The sequence below is a fragment of the Macrobrachium nipponense genome, chromosome 4 (genome assembly GCF_015104395.2).
Source record: "Macrobrachium nipponense isolate FS-2020 chromosome 4, ASM1510439v2, whole genome shotgun sequence".
Classification (NCBI taxonomy): domain Eukaryota; kingdom Metazoa; phylum Arthropoda; class Malacostraca; order Decapoda; family Palaemonidae; genus Macrobrachium; species Macrobrachium nipponense.
Window position 1 is genome coordinate 126,285,431 of NC_061100.1, and position 18,426 is coordinate 126,303,856.

Genomic DNA, 18,426 nt, shown 5'->3' on the forward strand with positions numbered 1-18,426 from the left:
ATAAGAATTCTTTTGATGTTACAATGTAAAAGAATGTATAGAAAGAGACATGTTTTATGCAGAGTAAGAGATTATGTAAGGAAGGGGTTCCCCAAGGAAAAGGTGATGGAAATTAGTATGTACCTTTCTATAAATTGAGAAATGATCTTTCTTTGCATGACAATGTATTACTCTATAGGAATCGATATTTTGGTCCTGAGATGTTGAGAAAGCGTGTTATGGAAATGCTCACGAGGGCCACCAGGGTATTGTTGCCATGAAAGTGAAGCAAGGTCTTTTGTATATTGGCCCACATGGACCAAGATTTAGAACAAATAAACTTCCAACTGTGCATTATGCATAACAAATCTCAAACATAAGGGCATTTCACCTTTATCTTGGCCGTCAGTAGATAGACCTTGGTCCCGCTTGCATGTAGATTATTGTGGACCCATTGACAACATGCAATATTTGATTATTATTGATTCCTTTTCTAAATTTATTGTGTGTCTATGCTTGCAAGAATATAACTTCAGAGGGTACCATACAATGTTTAAGGTCATGTTTTGCTAATTATGGTATTCCTGACACAATTGTATCTGATAATGCAACTTGTTTTATGTTCTAGGGGACTCAGAATTTCTTTCAGAAAAATGGTGTTAGACATTGTTCAGGAGCACCATATAATCCAAGTACAAACGGGCTTGCAGAACGGGCTGTCCGAATATTCAAAACTAATTTCAAAAAGTTTGATTGTAATTTGCCTGTAAAAACCAGAATGGCCAAATTTTTGTATCCTATAGACGTACAGTACAGTCTTCTACTGGCTGCTCCCCAGCTGAATTATTGTTTGGAAGGAAATTTAAGGGTCCATTAGATGTTATAATGCCTAAACAAAGAGATGAGTGTTATGTTCATGAGTCTAAATTCAGAGTGGCGATGCAGTATATGCCAAGAATTTTGGGTTAAAGGACCAGAATGGGTGGAAGCTAAGATTATCAAAGTTCTTGGTGAAAGAAATTATTTGGTTTCTGTAGAGGTTAATGGTATTTGACTTGGAAGCGTCACCTTTCACAGTTATTTGAGAGAAAAATGTATAATACTAGAGTAACTGATGAACCGTCACTATTAGAAGATACAATGATTCCTTATGTTCCTGTAGTTCTTCTCCCCAGTAATGTACAAGGATTAGAAGAAACGAAACAAATAACACTATTCAGAACTCGGGTAGATTGTAATCCAATGTAGAAGTAGTAGATCATAGAACAGTAATTGTGATATGGTGCCATTGTACGAAAATCTACCAGAGTAAGTAAGAACCTAGGAGACTCATTGAACAAATTTAAATTTTTGTCTGTTGGGGGACCTAAGGGGGGAGGAGTGTAATGTATGAGAAACCCTACTCTCTCATTCTACTATGTTGAACCTTCTGGGAGTTGTTGTAGAGAATCCCCCGCCATCCACAACTGGGAAGCCAGCATAAGCATGGGTCTCCTTACTTGTAATTGATATACCATAATAAAGTACGTGAATGGACCACCCTGTCTTCTTAGGACCTAAGTACTAAAGGACAAGAATGCAACAAATACGCAAATATGTTGTTGACGGCTTTTCGGGCTCAGGGATTTGCGTCTGTCAAACAAACAAAGCCACTTCACGATCTTTGAGTTCTGTGGAATCTCGAAACTCGCTCGCCATCTACTTTTTGTCTCACCTGTTTTCTCGGAGTCAGACACGTCGTGCGAGATCAGGGCGACATAGTAGCCCTGAGTTTCGTTGACGAAGTCGGTTGCGTTTATACACCCCGATGATCGTGTAACATGAGACCAGGTTGGACTGTCAGGCATTCTTCCTTCGGGGACTGAATCGCCTTTTTGCTCCTTGCTCCTTTCTCCTGGCACCAGAAGCTCGAGTCAGGAGTTGATTCGCTGACGACGTTGGGTTGCGTTGATACACCCCCAAGGTTTGCTTAGATTGAATCGCCCAGGCAGTCCAGACACTCATCCTTCAGCGAAGAATAGTGCCTTATGGTCTTCAGGGTACAGCCTTGCTGTCCTTGATTCGTCTGACTGGTCAACTGGTCGGTCACCTGACTTTAGTACAGACGGACTGACTGTGCATGTCCAGATAGAAGCTTTCAATATGGAACTTAGACGTAGTCTGAAGTTCTTGATGTCAAAGCATTCGAACTCTCCTACCTGTTACTCTTGCATGTGATCAGGAAGGCCTTCTTCTAACCACCCTAGATACGACAAAGAGGGTTAGTGAGTTTTATTTTAGCCATCGTCACAAGTTTTGGCTTTAGAGAACACAAGGCGGTGTGCTCTCTAAGCCTTTCGTGTGGCCTAAGAATGGAAACCCGTTTGTCCTTGGGCCAGGAGCTTGGAAGCAACAAGGATGGCACAAGTTAGTGGGCAGGAGCCAGAGAGAGTCCTTGTCCCTGTCAGGTCTCTCAAGTTTATCTACATAAAACTCAGAAAGTCGAAGTCATTCGGGCAATCTGCAGTGTTCCGAAAAAGACCAGGGACTTGCCCATATCGAAGAACACCCTGGCTTTAGTGTTAAGGCGTTCTTTCAAAAATGCTCCTTCATTGTGTTTGCACAAAGATTTGAAATCTTTTTATCTGAATGCTCACGAGGTGAGGGCGCGGCCTCGGAAGCATTTCAACAGAGCATGGCACTCAGCAACATCCTGAGTACCATGTTTTAGCGAAGCAACTCTGTGTTCACTTCACACTCCCTGCGAGATGTGAAGATGGCATATGAGATCTGCTGCTCGCTAGGGCCATACGTGTCTGCAGACACAATCTTGGCAAGAAGTACCACTCAACCTATCCTGTAGAAAATGGTTAGGAAGAGCTCTTAATTTAGTTGTTGAGTCGCCGACAACGGCGACTTCTAACTCTTAAGCCTTAGTTAACACACCTTAACTTTGGCTAGGTTGGTCATGGTGATATATATATTTATATATATATATTTATTTACTTCTTAGCCCTCATGGTATGGTCAATAGGTGGTCTAGTCACATTGTGGTCACGCCCCCGTTGACAGATCATCTGGAGTGCACCAGCTTTATAGGTCTCTACCTCGCTGGCAACTCTAGTTAAGCAGAAGCAGACTTGGGTGACAGTAATCACGAAGCGGCTATGCTAACAGGTGGAACCAAGATGTAAATCATCTGCATGCATTGTTTCCCTAAATCCTTCTACTTTTCTGTCCCTTCCCACCTCCAACGGTGGGATTCAGCTATATATATATCTGACAGGTAAGTTTCATGAACAAAATGATATTGTTATGATACAATAAAGTTTGTTCATACTTACCTGGCAGATATATATAATCAAGTACCCACCCACCTCCCCTCAGGGGACAGTGGAAATAAAAATTATGAATAGAAAATGGGAATGTTCCTGATACCCGCCTCCCAGCGGCGGGAATGGGTACTAACCACCTGGCCGACCACTGCGTGTGTCGGAAGTTTTTTTAAATTCTGTCGGACTTCAGAAAATACAGCTATATATATATCTGCCAGGTAAGTATGAACAAACTTTATTGTATCATAACAATATCATTTTTGTGTTTTATGGAATGTTTGTTTTGAAAATAATACCTATTAGTGAACATATGGTATTAATTGTCCCACTATTTTATTATAGGTGATCTTAATTATCTCACATTCATTTAACAGTATTATATTAATATTTATTTAAATAAACTGTAATTAATAAATAACAATAATGAAAAACATAAAGGGAAAAAATGTTTTTGCTGCAGTAGTGGTGTTTGTTTGAATTATTGCATCTGACCTCACATTTCCGAAATCTGAAAACATTCCAAAAACCGAAACATTGGAATGTGTGTGTACTGCACATTTTTTTAAACACGCACACAATGTCTACACATTTACTGATACCCATTGGTGAAAGACTCGAATTATTTATTCCTGAGAGAGAAAGAGAGAGAATGATTAAGGACTCCAAGGCGTGTTATTTTTACAATTATTTTATTATCTTGGGATTTTTTTTAATCTTGAGATTTTCTATTCAATTCTCGAGATTAATAAGAAAATTACCGTAACTTGACTAGCATCAGCACACATCTGAATGACTCGGCCATTAGCAGGCTAAACCACCAACCTTATGAAACTGACTGTCTCGGAAAAGGAACTTGCATGATACATGAGATACATGACAAAACCACTGTTTATTGGTGAAAATTTGGGGTCACACGATATGGGAGATTGCACGTTATTCGAGTATATACAGCATGTGATTTTTTTTAGCCTTTTATGGAACAAAATCTAGCAAGAAATTGCCATTCCCAGTTGGCAACACTGGCCTACTCACGTTTGTCCAAGTTTTGTTTGTTGTTGTTATGAAATGTGGTGTGCGGCGCGTTCTTTAAATTGTACCCATATAAACGAGTTAATTATGTGGCATCCAAAAGCCCTGATTCTTTTACTCTTATGGGAAAGACGCCTAAAGGTCAGATGAAGGTTTTTACGTGGAATATATTAACGTGTTGTGACGAAGGGAAGGGATGTTTTGCTGCATACTGCTGGTAGCATTATCATTATTATATTACTGGATTGCACTGCAAAATCGTCGCCATCTTTTATCAACATAGATTGTTGGTGAGTACCCATATGATTTACATAATTTGTATAGTTCTCTTACCACTCATCCTCTCTTTCCTTGTAAAAAAAAAAAAAGAGGCCAACCATGCGTATGTAGGCTTCTAGCTGTAATCCATAGGCTAGTAGGCTACATATGTACAGTAGTACAATATACTACATTTATTTTTAAGGCTAATTTTGTACAATAACTTTAAAAACTGTCTTGAATTTAGTTTTAGGGTGATAGTTGAAAACATATTTGGTGTTTGAACTAAAGTAGGCAGTTATAAACATTGGAATAGTGGTCTTGGGTGGGTTAACTATTAAAGTAGTAGGCAGTTTTAAGCAATTTTTGAGGGGGGTATCAGGATAACACGGGTATTTACTTATCACGGGGGGGTTCTGGGCCCTATCCCCCGTGGAAACGAGGCCCCACTGTACTGTATGTGAATGGCAGAGTAAAGTTTCTTTCTGGCTTATTACATTGTATGTGTATTTTTGTATAGTGCAGTATTAATTTCGCAAAATGTGAAAAAAATATTCTCAAAGTTGCTTATTTTTCAAGCTTTTCAGTTGGTTAACTTCACTTACCATGAGAGAAGAATCATTTCATGGCTACAATAAATATTTAGATAGATATAAATATTATATTAATAAAAATTACCTTAATATAATTTATCTAGCCCTAAATCCCCAAAAACCGCACCAAAATTTACCACATTGGCAACCCTGTTACCTCCTATTCTGTCCGCCAGTTGGCAACACTGTCGTTGACAGATACAAAAACCTTCCCTCAAATCAGTTGTTAACGAGCGCCCGTGTTGTTTACATCACGGCCGCTCTTTATAAATTTCCTTAAACCTTTTTGTGCCTTTAAAGCTTTCATTATTTGTTAAATGAGACTTTATGTGAATTACCACTCACGCATTACATCACGAAATAGTGAATTAGCTTTGATTTCTGTTGTGGTTCTTATCTTAAATTACGAACTTTTGCGCGAACCCGGAAACTACTGACCTGTCCAATTCTACAATGGATTACCAAGAAATTACGATGCTTCCTTCTGCCAGCAACATCAGGAAACTGCCCGGTTTGTGGGACAAGGATGAGTAGCAGGGAGTATGAACCCCATGACATTTGTAGCTCTTGTCGTGGACAGGTTTGTGACTTGACTTCTCATTGTGACGTATGTAAGCCCTGGTCTGACGAGGATATGACTGCTTATATGAAACGCCAAACAATCTTGCAGCGTAAAAGATCGGTTAAGGAGAAAAAGAAATCGATTGCTAGAAGTGTATCTAACGAATTCTTTGACTTGGGCGCTCATGGTTCTGGCTCTTCGGTTTCGCTATCGTACGACTCCGATTCCGAATTAATTAATGCTTTGCCCCCTGTACAACCGGTAATTAGTGAAGTTATTTCTGATGTAGATTCAAAGATTTTGGCAATGGAAACTACCTGGAAACAGAATTTTAAGAAATTACAGCTTAGTCTAGTAGAGATATTTCAGCTAAGTTAAACAATCTGTCAGAGAATTTCAAGAAGCCTTTACTAGAATGTCTAACACTCTTTTAGATTCATTTTCAGCTCCTCGTCAGGTACCTGTCAACAGCACCATGGGTAACGGTGCGACAGATACCCCGGCTTGTGAACCCCGTCGTGGCGAAGGCCTAGGGGGGATCCGGTCCGGGCAGGTGCCTAACGAATCTCTTTACCCAACGTGTCCCCTGTTAGTCCCGTAACAGTGCCAAAGGGCGCTTATTTAGGAGAAGGGGGGAGGGATATTAGTGTCAGGCCTAAGATAGCTGGTCGTCAGGATTTTACTTTCAGGGGAAGTTTCTAAGTTAGGATCTGACGATGATGATGATGATGACGCGGATTCGTGTGATATTGATGTTTCTCGAATGGATGTCATGATGTAGAATTCAAGAAACTTTTGATTTAATTTTGAGTTTTCTTCCTCAGGCGAGGCCTAAAGAGCAGAAGCAGCCTCCGCATCAGTTGTATTAACCAGAAGGGATTTTCTTGACGGTCCTTCACGGTCACGGGAAGGAATTTTTACGTTTTCCCTTTGCCAGAGGTCGCGAGAGTGAGGGCGGACGTTGCCGCTAAAACTTTCGAAGGTGATCGGGGAAGGGAAGAGGAAGCTCTCTTCTCTTCTCCGACACCGGAGAGGAGTTTACCAGGTGGCGGATGATTCTTCATTCTCTCGACCCCCCAACGCCAAATCCTGATTTTGTCCGACTTTCAAGTCAACCCTTGCCTTCTAAGGCTTCTGTCTCTGTCTCAATTGAAGATTTTATTGCATGGAGTCTGTTATGAGCTCCTTACAAGAAGCTAATCCTTCAATATGTGGGTCCTCGGAGGGCTTTTAATGTATATCAAGGACTCCGGGTTTGTTCCTCCTGATGCTCCTCTTTTGAGAAATTCTGCTCATCCATTTCAATCGCTTCTGTACATCAGAACGAGCTTGCTGCTTCAATGTAGGCCTTTCTTGTTTCTCTAAGGCGTAACCTGTATTGTCGCAGTTTTCTCCTCTGTATCGGAGATTCAGAGAACCGTCTGTTGTCCTCTTCTCCTTTTGGCGATTTCCTTTTTGATATTTCTGTGCTTTCTGAGGTTTTGAAGGAACATCAAGGTGATGCCTCTTCCCAGCTCACTGGGCCTTATCAAGAGCTTTTTCCTCTGGTCTTCCTCCCGTTCCTTCAAGGTGTAAGCGTAAGTTTAGGACCAGATCTGTACCTTCTGCTCCAGCCCAACAACCTCCTTCTGGCTCTTTTTTCCAGAGTACATCTCAGGTTCTGGTGCCTCTACTTCATCCTCTGGTGCTCACCCTTTGAAACGCGGGCGGAGAGGTTCTTGGCGTGGCTCTAAGGACAGAGAAAGAGCTCAACCTCCAGGAGGACCTTCTTCTTCTTCTTCCTCTTCCTTGTCTCTGCGTAAGAATTTTTGGAAGTAGGAGTCATCACCTCGCCTGGAGACCGCAGTAGGAGCTTGTCTCTCCCGCCATTGGTCAGCTTGGCAGGGGAGAGCGGTGGATGCTTGGGTGGTGGAGGTCCTGAAGGAAGGTTACGAGATCCCTTTTGTTTCCAGACCTCCACTTTCCAATCGTCCTCTCGAGTTTCAGCAGTTATTACCCTCACTCAATCAGGGGTCAAGCCTTGGAGAAGGGAGCTTTCCGGCCCTCTTGGAGAAGGAATGCCATAGAGTGAGCTCCTCCTTCTCCCGGGTTTTACTCTCGGATGTTTGTAGTTCTAAAGGCCTCGGGTGCCTGGCGCCCCATCATAGATCTTTCGGTTTTGAACAAGTTCATTCTAAAGTCCAAGTTCAGGATGGAGACGGTCCAGACTGTTCTTTCATCCGTCAGGAGGGGGGACAGGATGATTTCCATCGATCTGCATGATGCTTATCTGCAAATAATCCCCATCCATCCAAGAAGCAGACCTTACCTTCGTTTTCACGGACTCGGGAGTTTTCCAGTTCAAGACCCTTTGTTTCGGCCTCACCACTGCTCCACAGGTCTTTTCTCGGGTGATGGCTCCTGTTTCAGCTATTCTGCATCAGTTAAATGTAAGGATGCTTCGGTATCTGGACGATTGGCTAGTCCAGGCCGAATCTCTAGAGAAATGTCTACGGTCGAGGGAGATAGTTCTGTCTCTTTGTGTCGAGTTGGGCATTCGTGTCAACTTCGACAAATCCAATCTAATCCCATGCCAGATCATGACTTATCTGGGGATTGTTTTGAATTCCCAGATTTTGAGGGCTTTTCCCGCTCAGAAACGGATAGACAAGCTTCTGAGTCTGATAGAAGAATTTTTGTCCTCCGTAACGCAGCCAGTTTTCTCTTTGGAGGTCTCTCCTGGGCCATTTGTCATCCCTCATCCAACTGGTTCCCGGAGGTCGTCTCAGAATGAGGTCCCTTCAGTCGACACTTCGCCAGTCATGGGATTTCGTGTCCAGGACACGATAGTCGCCTCTTCTCCACAATGTCGGAAGGATCTCCGTTGGTGGATGCAAGTTCACCGCCTCAAGTCAGGGACATCTCTTCTTTCGGTTCCTCCGGACCTAATGTTTTGGTCAGGACGCCTCGGATCAAGGTTGGGGCGCACACCTGGCTCCGAAGCCGCTTCGGGCCTTTGGTTAGAGGAGGAAGGGAGCATGTCAATAAATTGGAGGGAACTGAGGGCAGTGTACCTAGGCCTTCTTTCATTTCAGGAACAACTGTTGGAGTCGGTTGTCGCGATCTTTGTCGACAACACCACAGCAGTCTCGTACTTGAGAAACCAAGGTGGCACACAGTCGGATCTTCTCACTCAAGAAGCCCGATCAATCCTGTGTTGGGCAGAAGACAGGGGGATTACGTTGGTCCCTCAGTTTATCCTGGGCCATCACAACGTCTTAGCAGACGCCTTGTCGAGACCGAACGAAGTTCAAGGGTCGGAGTGGACACTTTGCCAGGAAGTCTTCGACAGCCTCAGGAAGAAATGGCCTGTCACAGTCGATCTGTTTGCCACCCCACTGAAATTTTCGGTGCCAGATATTCTTCGCCCTTACCAGACTCCTCAGAGTGCCGGGGACAGACTCTCTTTTGCAGGACTGGGAGGGACTTCAAGCCTATGCTTTTCCTCCGTTCTCTCTGGTGAGGTCAGTCCTCAACAAAGTGAGGGCAACCAAGCGTCTGGATCTCACCTTGATCGCCCCCTTCTGGCCACAGAAGGAGTGGTTTCTCGACCTTCTGGAAGCACTGGTGGAACCCCCCATTCGCCTGCCAGAGAGACCAGATCTTCTCAAACACCCCCCATTTTCATCGGTTCCATCAGAGGCTCCACATGCTTCATCTTCATGCCTGGAGACTGTCAGGAGGTTCTCCAAGCACGAAGGGTTCGCCTCCAGAGTGGCGCGACAGTTGGCTCTTGCCAGACGGCAATCAACCAGAGTAAATTATCAGGCTAAATGGTCGGTTTACAGACGTTGGTGTAAAGTCTCAAGGACATTCAATTTCTAGACCTTCCTTACCGAAAGTAGCGGAGTTTTTAGTTTCATTGTACATCATGACAGGGCCCTGTACACCTTCGTGCATTAAGGGTTATAGGTCTATGCTTTCCTATGTTTTAAGGCAGGCTTCCTGAGATCTCTTCATCTTATGTCATTAGAGATTTACTTCGATCTTTTCCCTATCTCGACCCAGGCCGCAGTGTTCGCCTCCGACATGGGACGTTAACAAAGTCCTTCAAGCCTTAAGGTTCCCTCCTCCGTTTGAGCCTCTGAATTCTGCCAAATTTAGGACCTCTCTTCTAAGACACTCTTCCTTGTCTCACTGGCTACAGCCAAGAGGGTGGGTGAACTGCAAGCACTCTCTTTTCTGGTTGCCAGATCTGGACAAGACATGATTTTGTCATACCTTCCTGAATTTGTCGCAAAGACTGAATCGTTCTGATAATCCCATTCCCCAGGTCTTTCGTACTGAAGTCGCTGGTCGACTTTGTTGGTAATTTAAATGAGAAATTAGTTCTTTCGCCCTGTTAGGGCGCTCTCATGTTATTTACGCCCGCACGAAGGACATTCAGGGTCGTCCCCGTCATCTGTTTGTTTCACCCCGAAATGTCAAGACACCTATTTCAAAGAATGGTGTATCCTTTTTTCTCAGAGATCTGATCGTTAAAACTGGTGGTTCGGCTGCTGGGGAAGACCAGACGCCGAGAGCACACAGTATTAGAGCAGTTGCTACATCAGTAGCTTTTATTGAAGAACGTCTCAGTCGCCAAGGTGCTTGAGGGCGTGCGACTTGGCGTTCTAATTCTGTTTTTTGCCTCTTTTTACTTGAGGGATATTTCTCTAGTTCTAGGCGACCTTTGTTCTTTGGGCCCGTTGGTGATGGCAGGACCAGGTCGTCCGACAGGAGAATTAGGTAGTCTTCCCAATGTTTTACGTTGGGTTGCTACCTGTATATTATTCATTAATTTTTGTTTTGTTGTATATATTTTTTGTTTTTGTATTATAACCCATGGCAGTTTTTGACGTAGTTATAATGGGAATTAGGCAGTTTGGTATTTAGGTGTTGTTGATGACAAGGACTGACTGCTTGGCAACTCATGCTGCTTCCATTTTCAGTGTGAAATGGGTTCCAGCCACTGGGTTGTCGGCACTGGCGACTACGCTTCTCCCAGAGTCGATGCTGACCTAGGACTAGCCACTGGTTCGCTTGTCCTGACGACTCCTGCTTCTTCCACTGTCCTGGACAGGAATTAGTCGATGGATCGTCTGCTGTCATCTGGTGACTCGCTCACCATCTACTTTTTGTCTCGCCTGTCTTCTCGGAGTCAGTCACTCGTGTGAGATCAGGCGACATTTAGTAGCCCTGAGTTTCTTGTTGACGAAGTCGGTTGCGTTGATACACCCCCGATGATCGTGTAACATGAGAACCAGGTTGGACTGTCAGGCATTCGTCCTTCGGGACTGAATCGCCTTTTTGCTCCACGCTCCTTTCTCTTGGCACCAGAAAGCTCGAGTTAGGAGTTTGCTCATGAGCCGATTTGTTGCTGGCGACGTCGGGTTGCGTTGATACACCCCCAAGGTTTGCTTAGCTTTGAATCGCCCAGACAGTCCAGACACTCATCCTTTAGGGAAAGAATAGTGCTTGATAGTCTTCAGGGTGCAGCCTTGCTGTCCGCAATTCGTCTGACTGGTCACCTGACTTTAGTACAGACGGACTGACTATGCACTTACTCCTTGTCCTGTGCTACCGCAGTTTGGTGGCATTATGGTAAGAGACTTTGAGTTGTTAGTATCTTAGACCTTGGGTTGAGTTTTGACTGCCTATGATATATATTTCTTTGTTTGTTTTCTCCTATTCTGTCCGAAGGGAAATTGTATTCAGATTCCCTCCTCCTTTTCAATGTGGTAATCGGGCAGATAAATTATATTAAGGTAATGTTTATTAATATGGAATTTTTATTCTAAAATTAATATTAATAATACTTACCTGTATAATTTATCTAGTCCCACCCATCCTACCCCACGATCTACCTATCACAACTGATTTGAGGGAAGGTTTTTGTATCTGTCAACGACAGTGTTGCCAACTGGCGGACAGAATAGGAGGTAACAGGGTTGCCAATGTGGTAAATTTTGGTGCGGTTTTTGGGGATTTAGGGCTAGATAAATTATACAGGTAAGTATTATTAATATTAATTTTAGAATAAAAATTCCATTTTGCTTTCCATAACTGTTCAGAATCCAGTAGAGTTCAACAACTTTCACATGAGGGGAAGCTGTCTTTGCTACTCACTGCCTCTTGATAATGGAATGATCTGAAATTCATTGGTCCTTTATCTCGATCCATTTTCTGTGAATTCCAACTGTGCCCTTGTGAGGTCTATCGTTATTTTTTACTCTAAAAATATGGAATTATAATTTTATGTATTTATTGTTGGTATATGGGTCAAAATAAAGAAATAAATATATTGGAATGTGGTGGAGTAATAAAGTTTTAAATTTAACATTTAGTGAAATCGCATGCATTTTGAGTATATTCCTAAATCATGTAATCGAAAATTTGCTTTTTTGTTCTAATATTTTACATAAGATTATATTATTTCATAAAGATCAACTTTCAGCTGAAAGATAGGACAAAGCAGATACATATGGGTGAAAACTTCTGTCCATGTGTTGGTAGTAATGGGAAAATATTTATATGTCGCTCTCAGTCATGGTTGGCAGACAAACTTTTAATGTTATTTTAGACATGGTGGGGGTATTGTGTCAGCATTTTGAACTTAGTGATAATATTACCCATTTACTGAGCAAGTGCAGTAATTTATACCTTCTGAACAATTTAGGCCAGGTTATGAAATGCTCTGTCCAACTGCTCTCTTTTCATCGTAATTCTCTTTAAGCATTGCATGAGTGAGTGGGTGCCACTTATTTCTCCTTTCTTTGTCTTCCCTTTCCCCACCTATTTGTGCATCCTACAACAACACAAGACTGAACCATTGCTTAGAAATGAGGCGCAGGTTAACATGAATAATCAACGTTCGTCTGATACAGTAGGGAAGCTGAAAGGGTTTTTGCCTAACAGCAGTGTTATATATTGTTTGGAAAAAGACTGTGTTGATGACTCCTTTAGTGAGTGACTTCAGTTAGCTCCAAAGCTGATCTAGATTTATCTCGGTGGCAGATTTGGAACGAATATCTTGCCAGATTCTTGCATATCCGACTTGGAAGTTCTAGAAAACATGACTAGTGGCAAGCAGGCAATGGTTCTTTGTAAATATGAACATACTTATCAGACTGGGAGCTGTATTCATCCTGTTCATAGGAGATGCATCTATATGTTGTTTCATGCTAATTGAATTAGCAATGGCTAATTGAATTAGTAATGTCCTATTGGGAGCAGGGATTAAATCTAGAGCTATAGAAAAGGCCTAACTGGTCGTGCATATCACATCAAATGTACAGGAAGGCTTCCTTCCTCCACTAGGTAAATCTCTCGGGTAGGACATAATTTTCTTCCTCTCCCTGGTCACTGGTTAGATCATTCACCTTCATGCATTTTCGTTAATTAATTGGGCTAGTATTTGATTATATTGTGTTTCAACTATGTACTATGTATCGTAATTGAGTGTGATGAAGTGTAATTCCCTGACACGTGATGACTATCATTTAAGTAAATTACCATGAAAGTAAATTACTATGATTTTTCTGGCCAAGCCAAAGTATTCTGTGAACTTCTTGTGGGCCATGTGATCTACCACAATGTGAAGGTATTCTGTTGGGAACAGGGTTTTTGTGTTAATTGTATGTAAGGTTGTTATGGGTTTTGATTCTCTATTTGTTCCAATACGTATACAAACCCTCAGTCCTTTAACAATAGGAAGGTACTTAGCGGCAGCTGAACCGGGTCGTAAGCTTTTCGAACAAGGGGGTTCGGTAGTTAACTACTTGCCAGCAGTTGGCAGTCAGTCCGACTGCAAGGAAGGAGTCACTTTGCTTTCGGCCGCGTTGGTGGATGTACGTGTTGCTCGCCTCTCTGCCCGCTTCTGTCGTATGCTTGGTTTGCTTCACTGCTTGAAGACTTTTTTTGCTTTGCCTTTTACTGTGTGCTAGTGCAAAGGATATAAGTAAGTATGTGTGTGTTTTTATATTCATACAGTGCTTCATTGTAATGGGAATGGAATCACGAGAGCCGGAGAGACCCCCTCGCCCCCCCATCAGCCGCAGATTGTGCCCTGGTGTGGAGGGCCGTAAGTGTAGGGCCTTTCGGTCCTCGTTTGAAGTTGACCCTCATGAATTTTGTACTCGGTATCGAGGGCGAGAATGCTCTCGCACCGATACATGAATGATCTGTGTATCGTTGGTCGAGGAGCAGTGGGAGCGCTATGGGGGAGGAAGAAGCTGCATAAGCCGGCCAAGGAGTCATCGGAAGGATCTCCAGTTACTCCCTTGGTTACGGACACGTCTTCTTCTTTCTTTCCCCCATCTCAGCTCCCTCGTATGGCTCCTCGCTCCTTCTCCTCTCTCGATCAGTCGAGCGTGGAGGGGGGGGCCGAGGTACCCAGACATCCAGTTGTATTCGGGGTAGTCCGTTTGCTCGGGGTTGGAACAGTCCCCCCCCCCCCCCCCCCCCCCCCCCCCCCCCCCCCCCCCCCGCCCCGGCAAAGGGCAAAGGGAAACCCCCCACTGACTCACCCGACTTTTCCTTCTTCAGGTTTGGCTGCCACGGGGGACGACCTCGGACGGGCCTGGTACTGACTAGGGCTCCAAGGGACACTGATGATTCAGGGGCTGCTGAGTCACCTGGCGAGAGGGGCCATGCCGGTAACCCACGGTCCGACCACCACGACTGCCACGTCGGGCTACGCTGCTCCGCCACACCTGGTCTATACTACCCAGCACGTAGCTGCGGTGACCCCGATAGTTCCTGTGCGGGCGCCGCTGCCGGAGGTGAGGATGTCCGCGGTGTCGCCGCCACCTGGGTTCGCCGCTCTTGCTCCAGCCCCTGACTTCCGGTGTCCCAAGAGCTCCCCTCTGGACCTGCCTCCTGTGCAGAGGATGCTGCTGTTTCCCGCCCCACCTCCTGTTCCTGACTACGATGCTGCTCCAGCCCCAGTACCAGTTCCTGCCGTTGTCATTCCTGCCCGTGGTGTTGCTGCTCCCACCTCAGGTCCTTCCGGACAGGTGCAGTCGGGCCCTGTTGCTTCGGCAACTGCCCTGGCTCCATCCTGGATGGAAGACCTGACGGTGGTCATGAAGAAGCTGACGAGGAAGAAGAAGAGGAGGAGGAAGCTGTCGTCTTCATTGTCTTCTTCGTCTTCATTGTCTTCTTCGTCGTCGTTGTCAGCTGCCGCTTCCCCTTCGACTTCTAAGGCCCCACAGCCTAAAAAGAAGGTTGCCTCCTCCCCCCCTAAGAAGGCTCGTCCTGAGACTTCTAAGGGCCCGTCCCTCTCCGGTGGGACGGGTGGGACTTCCGCTGGTCCTCCTGTTCCTTCAGGAACGGGGCCCACCATCTCTCCTTCCGCAAGGAAGAAGAAAACGGGGACCAGAGGCACCGGGCTACCACCGGTACCTCCTCGCCTGGCGCCAGAGGTTCTGCCTTGACGACCAGGTACCGTCTCGGCTGCTCGCTCGCGAGAGGTACCGAGTGTACGGTGTGACGGCTTTATGGCCAAGGTTCAGAGAATAAAAAGTTCTTCCATAGGTCACATAAAATAAGTAAGGAAAGGTTTAATTTCAAAACAGAACAAAAATTAACACTTTAATATTTAATATTGAAACAGTTGACATAATTACATTAATCCCTTTCTTACCGCATAAACCAGGAAACACTCAAACAATCCTGCACTGAACAAATACCAAAATCAATAAACCTTAATATACTAAATTTTAAATATAAGTTACGTTATCAGTTTCACTAAGGTTCACTCAAGATTTATATAAAAGAACATTAATACATTACAAAAACTGAAGAATAAGAAGACAGCTACTCCAATAGGACACTTATCACAGTAGAGGACCAGGTGAGACTAACTATGCATGGAATAGGTGGTCCAAAGAAAACTTGAAGAAGCGAGAAAAACAAAAGCACTCTGAAAACGGGATAACTAAAGATACAACCAGGGATCTTAAAAACAGGTACAGGAATGAACTGTATATTTCCACAAAAAATGAAAATTAGAGCTATATACAAAATTAAGATGCCAATCTGGCAGATGGGTGACACCTCCCCCTTAGAAAAAGAGGCCAATGAGGCGAAGACTGACGATACTGTAGACTGGTGAAGGAGGTATCATGTTAAGGAGGCAGTCGCGATAAGGCATCTGCCATGAGGTTCTCGGTTCCTCTGATGTGGCGGATCTGCAGAGGGAACTTCTGCAGATAGATGGACCAGCGTAGTAGCTACACGTTGGTTGTGGGACTTCATCTTGTCTAGGAAGGTCAAGAGCATTCATATTTTTCCAGGGCGAGTACCAAACTAAGTGCTTCCTTCTCAATGGTGTTGTAGGACTTCTGGTGATGCTTGAACTTAGTGGAGGTGTAGCTGACTGGGTGAAGTATACCGTCTGACTCTTGGAGTAGCACCCCTCCAGCTCCCGCACCACTAGCATCGATTTGAAGGATAAAAGGCTTGTTAAAATCTGGGGATTTAAGAACAGGATTGTTTATCAAAAACAGCTTTAAGGCTTCAAAAGAGGCTTGACATTCTTCAGTCCAAATGAATTTAACTTTGGGACTAGTTAGGGATGTTAAAGGGGCAGCAACTGAAGAAAGGTTCTTACAGAATCTCCTGTAGTATGAGGCTAACCCTAAGAATCTTTGTAAGGACTTTCTGGTGGTCGGAACAGGGTACTCACAGCTTCTACATTAGCAGTTTTTGGTCGAACATTACCATCCCCAACAATGTGGCCCAAGTAGGTAACAGTAGCTTTACAAAAGACAGATTTTTTAAGATTTATGGTTAATCCAGCCTCTTCTAACCTACGGAACAAACACTTGAGCCTATTCACATGTTCTTCCCAAGTCTGTCCAGTGACTATTATATCATCAAGGTAACAATAAACACCTTCCAAATCTTGGATGATGAAGTTTACAAGACGCTGAAAGGTAGATGGAGCATTGGTAAGGCCAAAAGGCATGACCTCGTACTGAAAGAGTCCAAAGGGTGTAATGAAAGCAGATATTAACTTAGCTCTTTCAGTTAATCCTACCTGATAATAGCCCTTTAAGAGGTCTGTCTTCGTTACAAACTTGGCTTGTCCTACTGAATCGATTAAATCATCAATGAGTGGCAAAGGGTAGGAATCTTTAATTGTGACATTATTAATCTTTCTATATTCTGTACAAAACCTGTAGCTACCATCCTCTTTTGGAACTAGGATGCAAGGTGAAGCCCATGGTGATTTACTCGGTCTTGCTAGACCATGCCGGAGAAGATATTCGACTTCCTCCTTCATTTTGCTCTTCTTCTCAGGACCCACACGATAGGACTGCTGACGAATGGGTGTTGTAACCTAGGAAACCAGCTCGATGTCATGTAGCAGCAAATCACTTTCCTGGGAAAATCATTAAGGAGAGTTGAATGGCTAGGATAAATTTTAAAGTCTTGCGACTGCCAAGGAGAGAGGTGGCTCAAGAATAGATCCAGGTTATTTAGAACCTCTATATTGGTTTGTGACATGGAGGAAGCAATAAGGTCTTCCAATGAATTGTCCTCTCCTGGTGTCTCTACCTTAAAATTAAGATTAACAACCGTCTCACTAGAACCATTTCCATTTCCCTAGAGTGATAAGCCTTGAGTAAATTAACATTATGAAGATCTGAGTGGGTTTTATACGATCTGGAGTTCTGATAATGTAGGTATTATTGTTTACATTTTTTATGATGGGATAGAGCCTACAAAACTTAGCTTTAAGAGGGGAACCAGGGACAGGAAGGTAGGCTAACACAAGGTCATTAGGTTTAAATTTTCTGACTTTACAAGCTTTATCATAGTTTCTCTTCATTAAGATCTGTTGACCCCTTAATTTCTCCCCATCAATTTTCCTAACCTGCAGTAATGTGCTTTTAAGTTTATTCATATATTGTTGAATGGTTTGGCTAGACTCAGATGGGGTGTTCAACCATTCCTCTTTAATTACTGAAAGAGGGTCCTCTAACTGACCTCCCAAACAACATCTCATAGGGTTAGTTGAAAAACCAAGGGACTCATGGGGAACTTCCCTGATAGCAAATAGAAGAAAATCAATGTCCTCATCCCACTCAAGTTGACTTTCAACACAAAATTTCCTAAGCATACTCTTGAACGCCAACGCTCGAGGGCACCCTGAGACTCTGGGTGATAGGCAGCAGACAAAGTTTGTTTAATATTTAGTTCTTTAATTACCTGGGCAAAAAGGTCACTGGTGAATTTTGAACCTCGATCACTTTGTATTTCCTTTGGGATACCGAAATTCGTGAAAACTTTCAGTAAAGAATTAGCAATGTTCTTAGCAGAAATGTTACGAAGAGGGATGGCAATAGGGTATCGGGTCATAGGACATATTATAGTGAGCAAGTATTGATTACCTTTCTTGGTTTTTGGTAAAGGACCAACGTTATCTATAATTATCTTACTAAAAGGTTCATCAGGGACTAAGATCGGTTGGAAAGGTGCCTTGGGTATTACCTGGTTAGGTTTTCCTGATATCTGACATACATGACAAGTGCGAACAAATTCTGCTACATCCTTTTTCATATTAGGCCAAAAGAAACAATTCAAAATCTTACAATAGGTCTAATGAATTCCTAAATGTCCTCCATAGGCATCATGAGCTATTTCCATTACAGAATTCCTAACA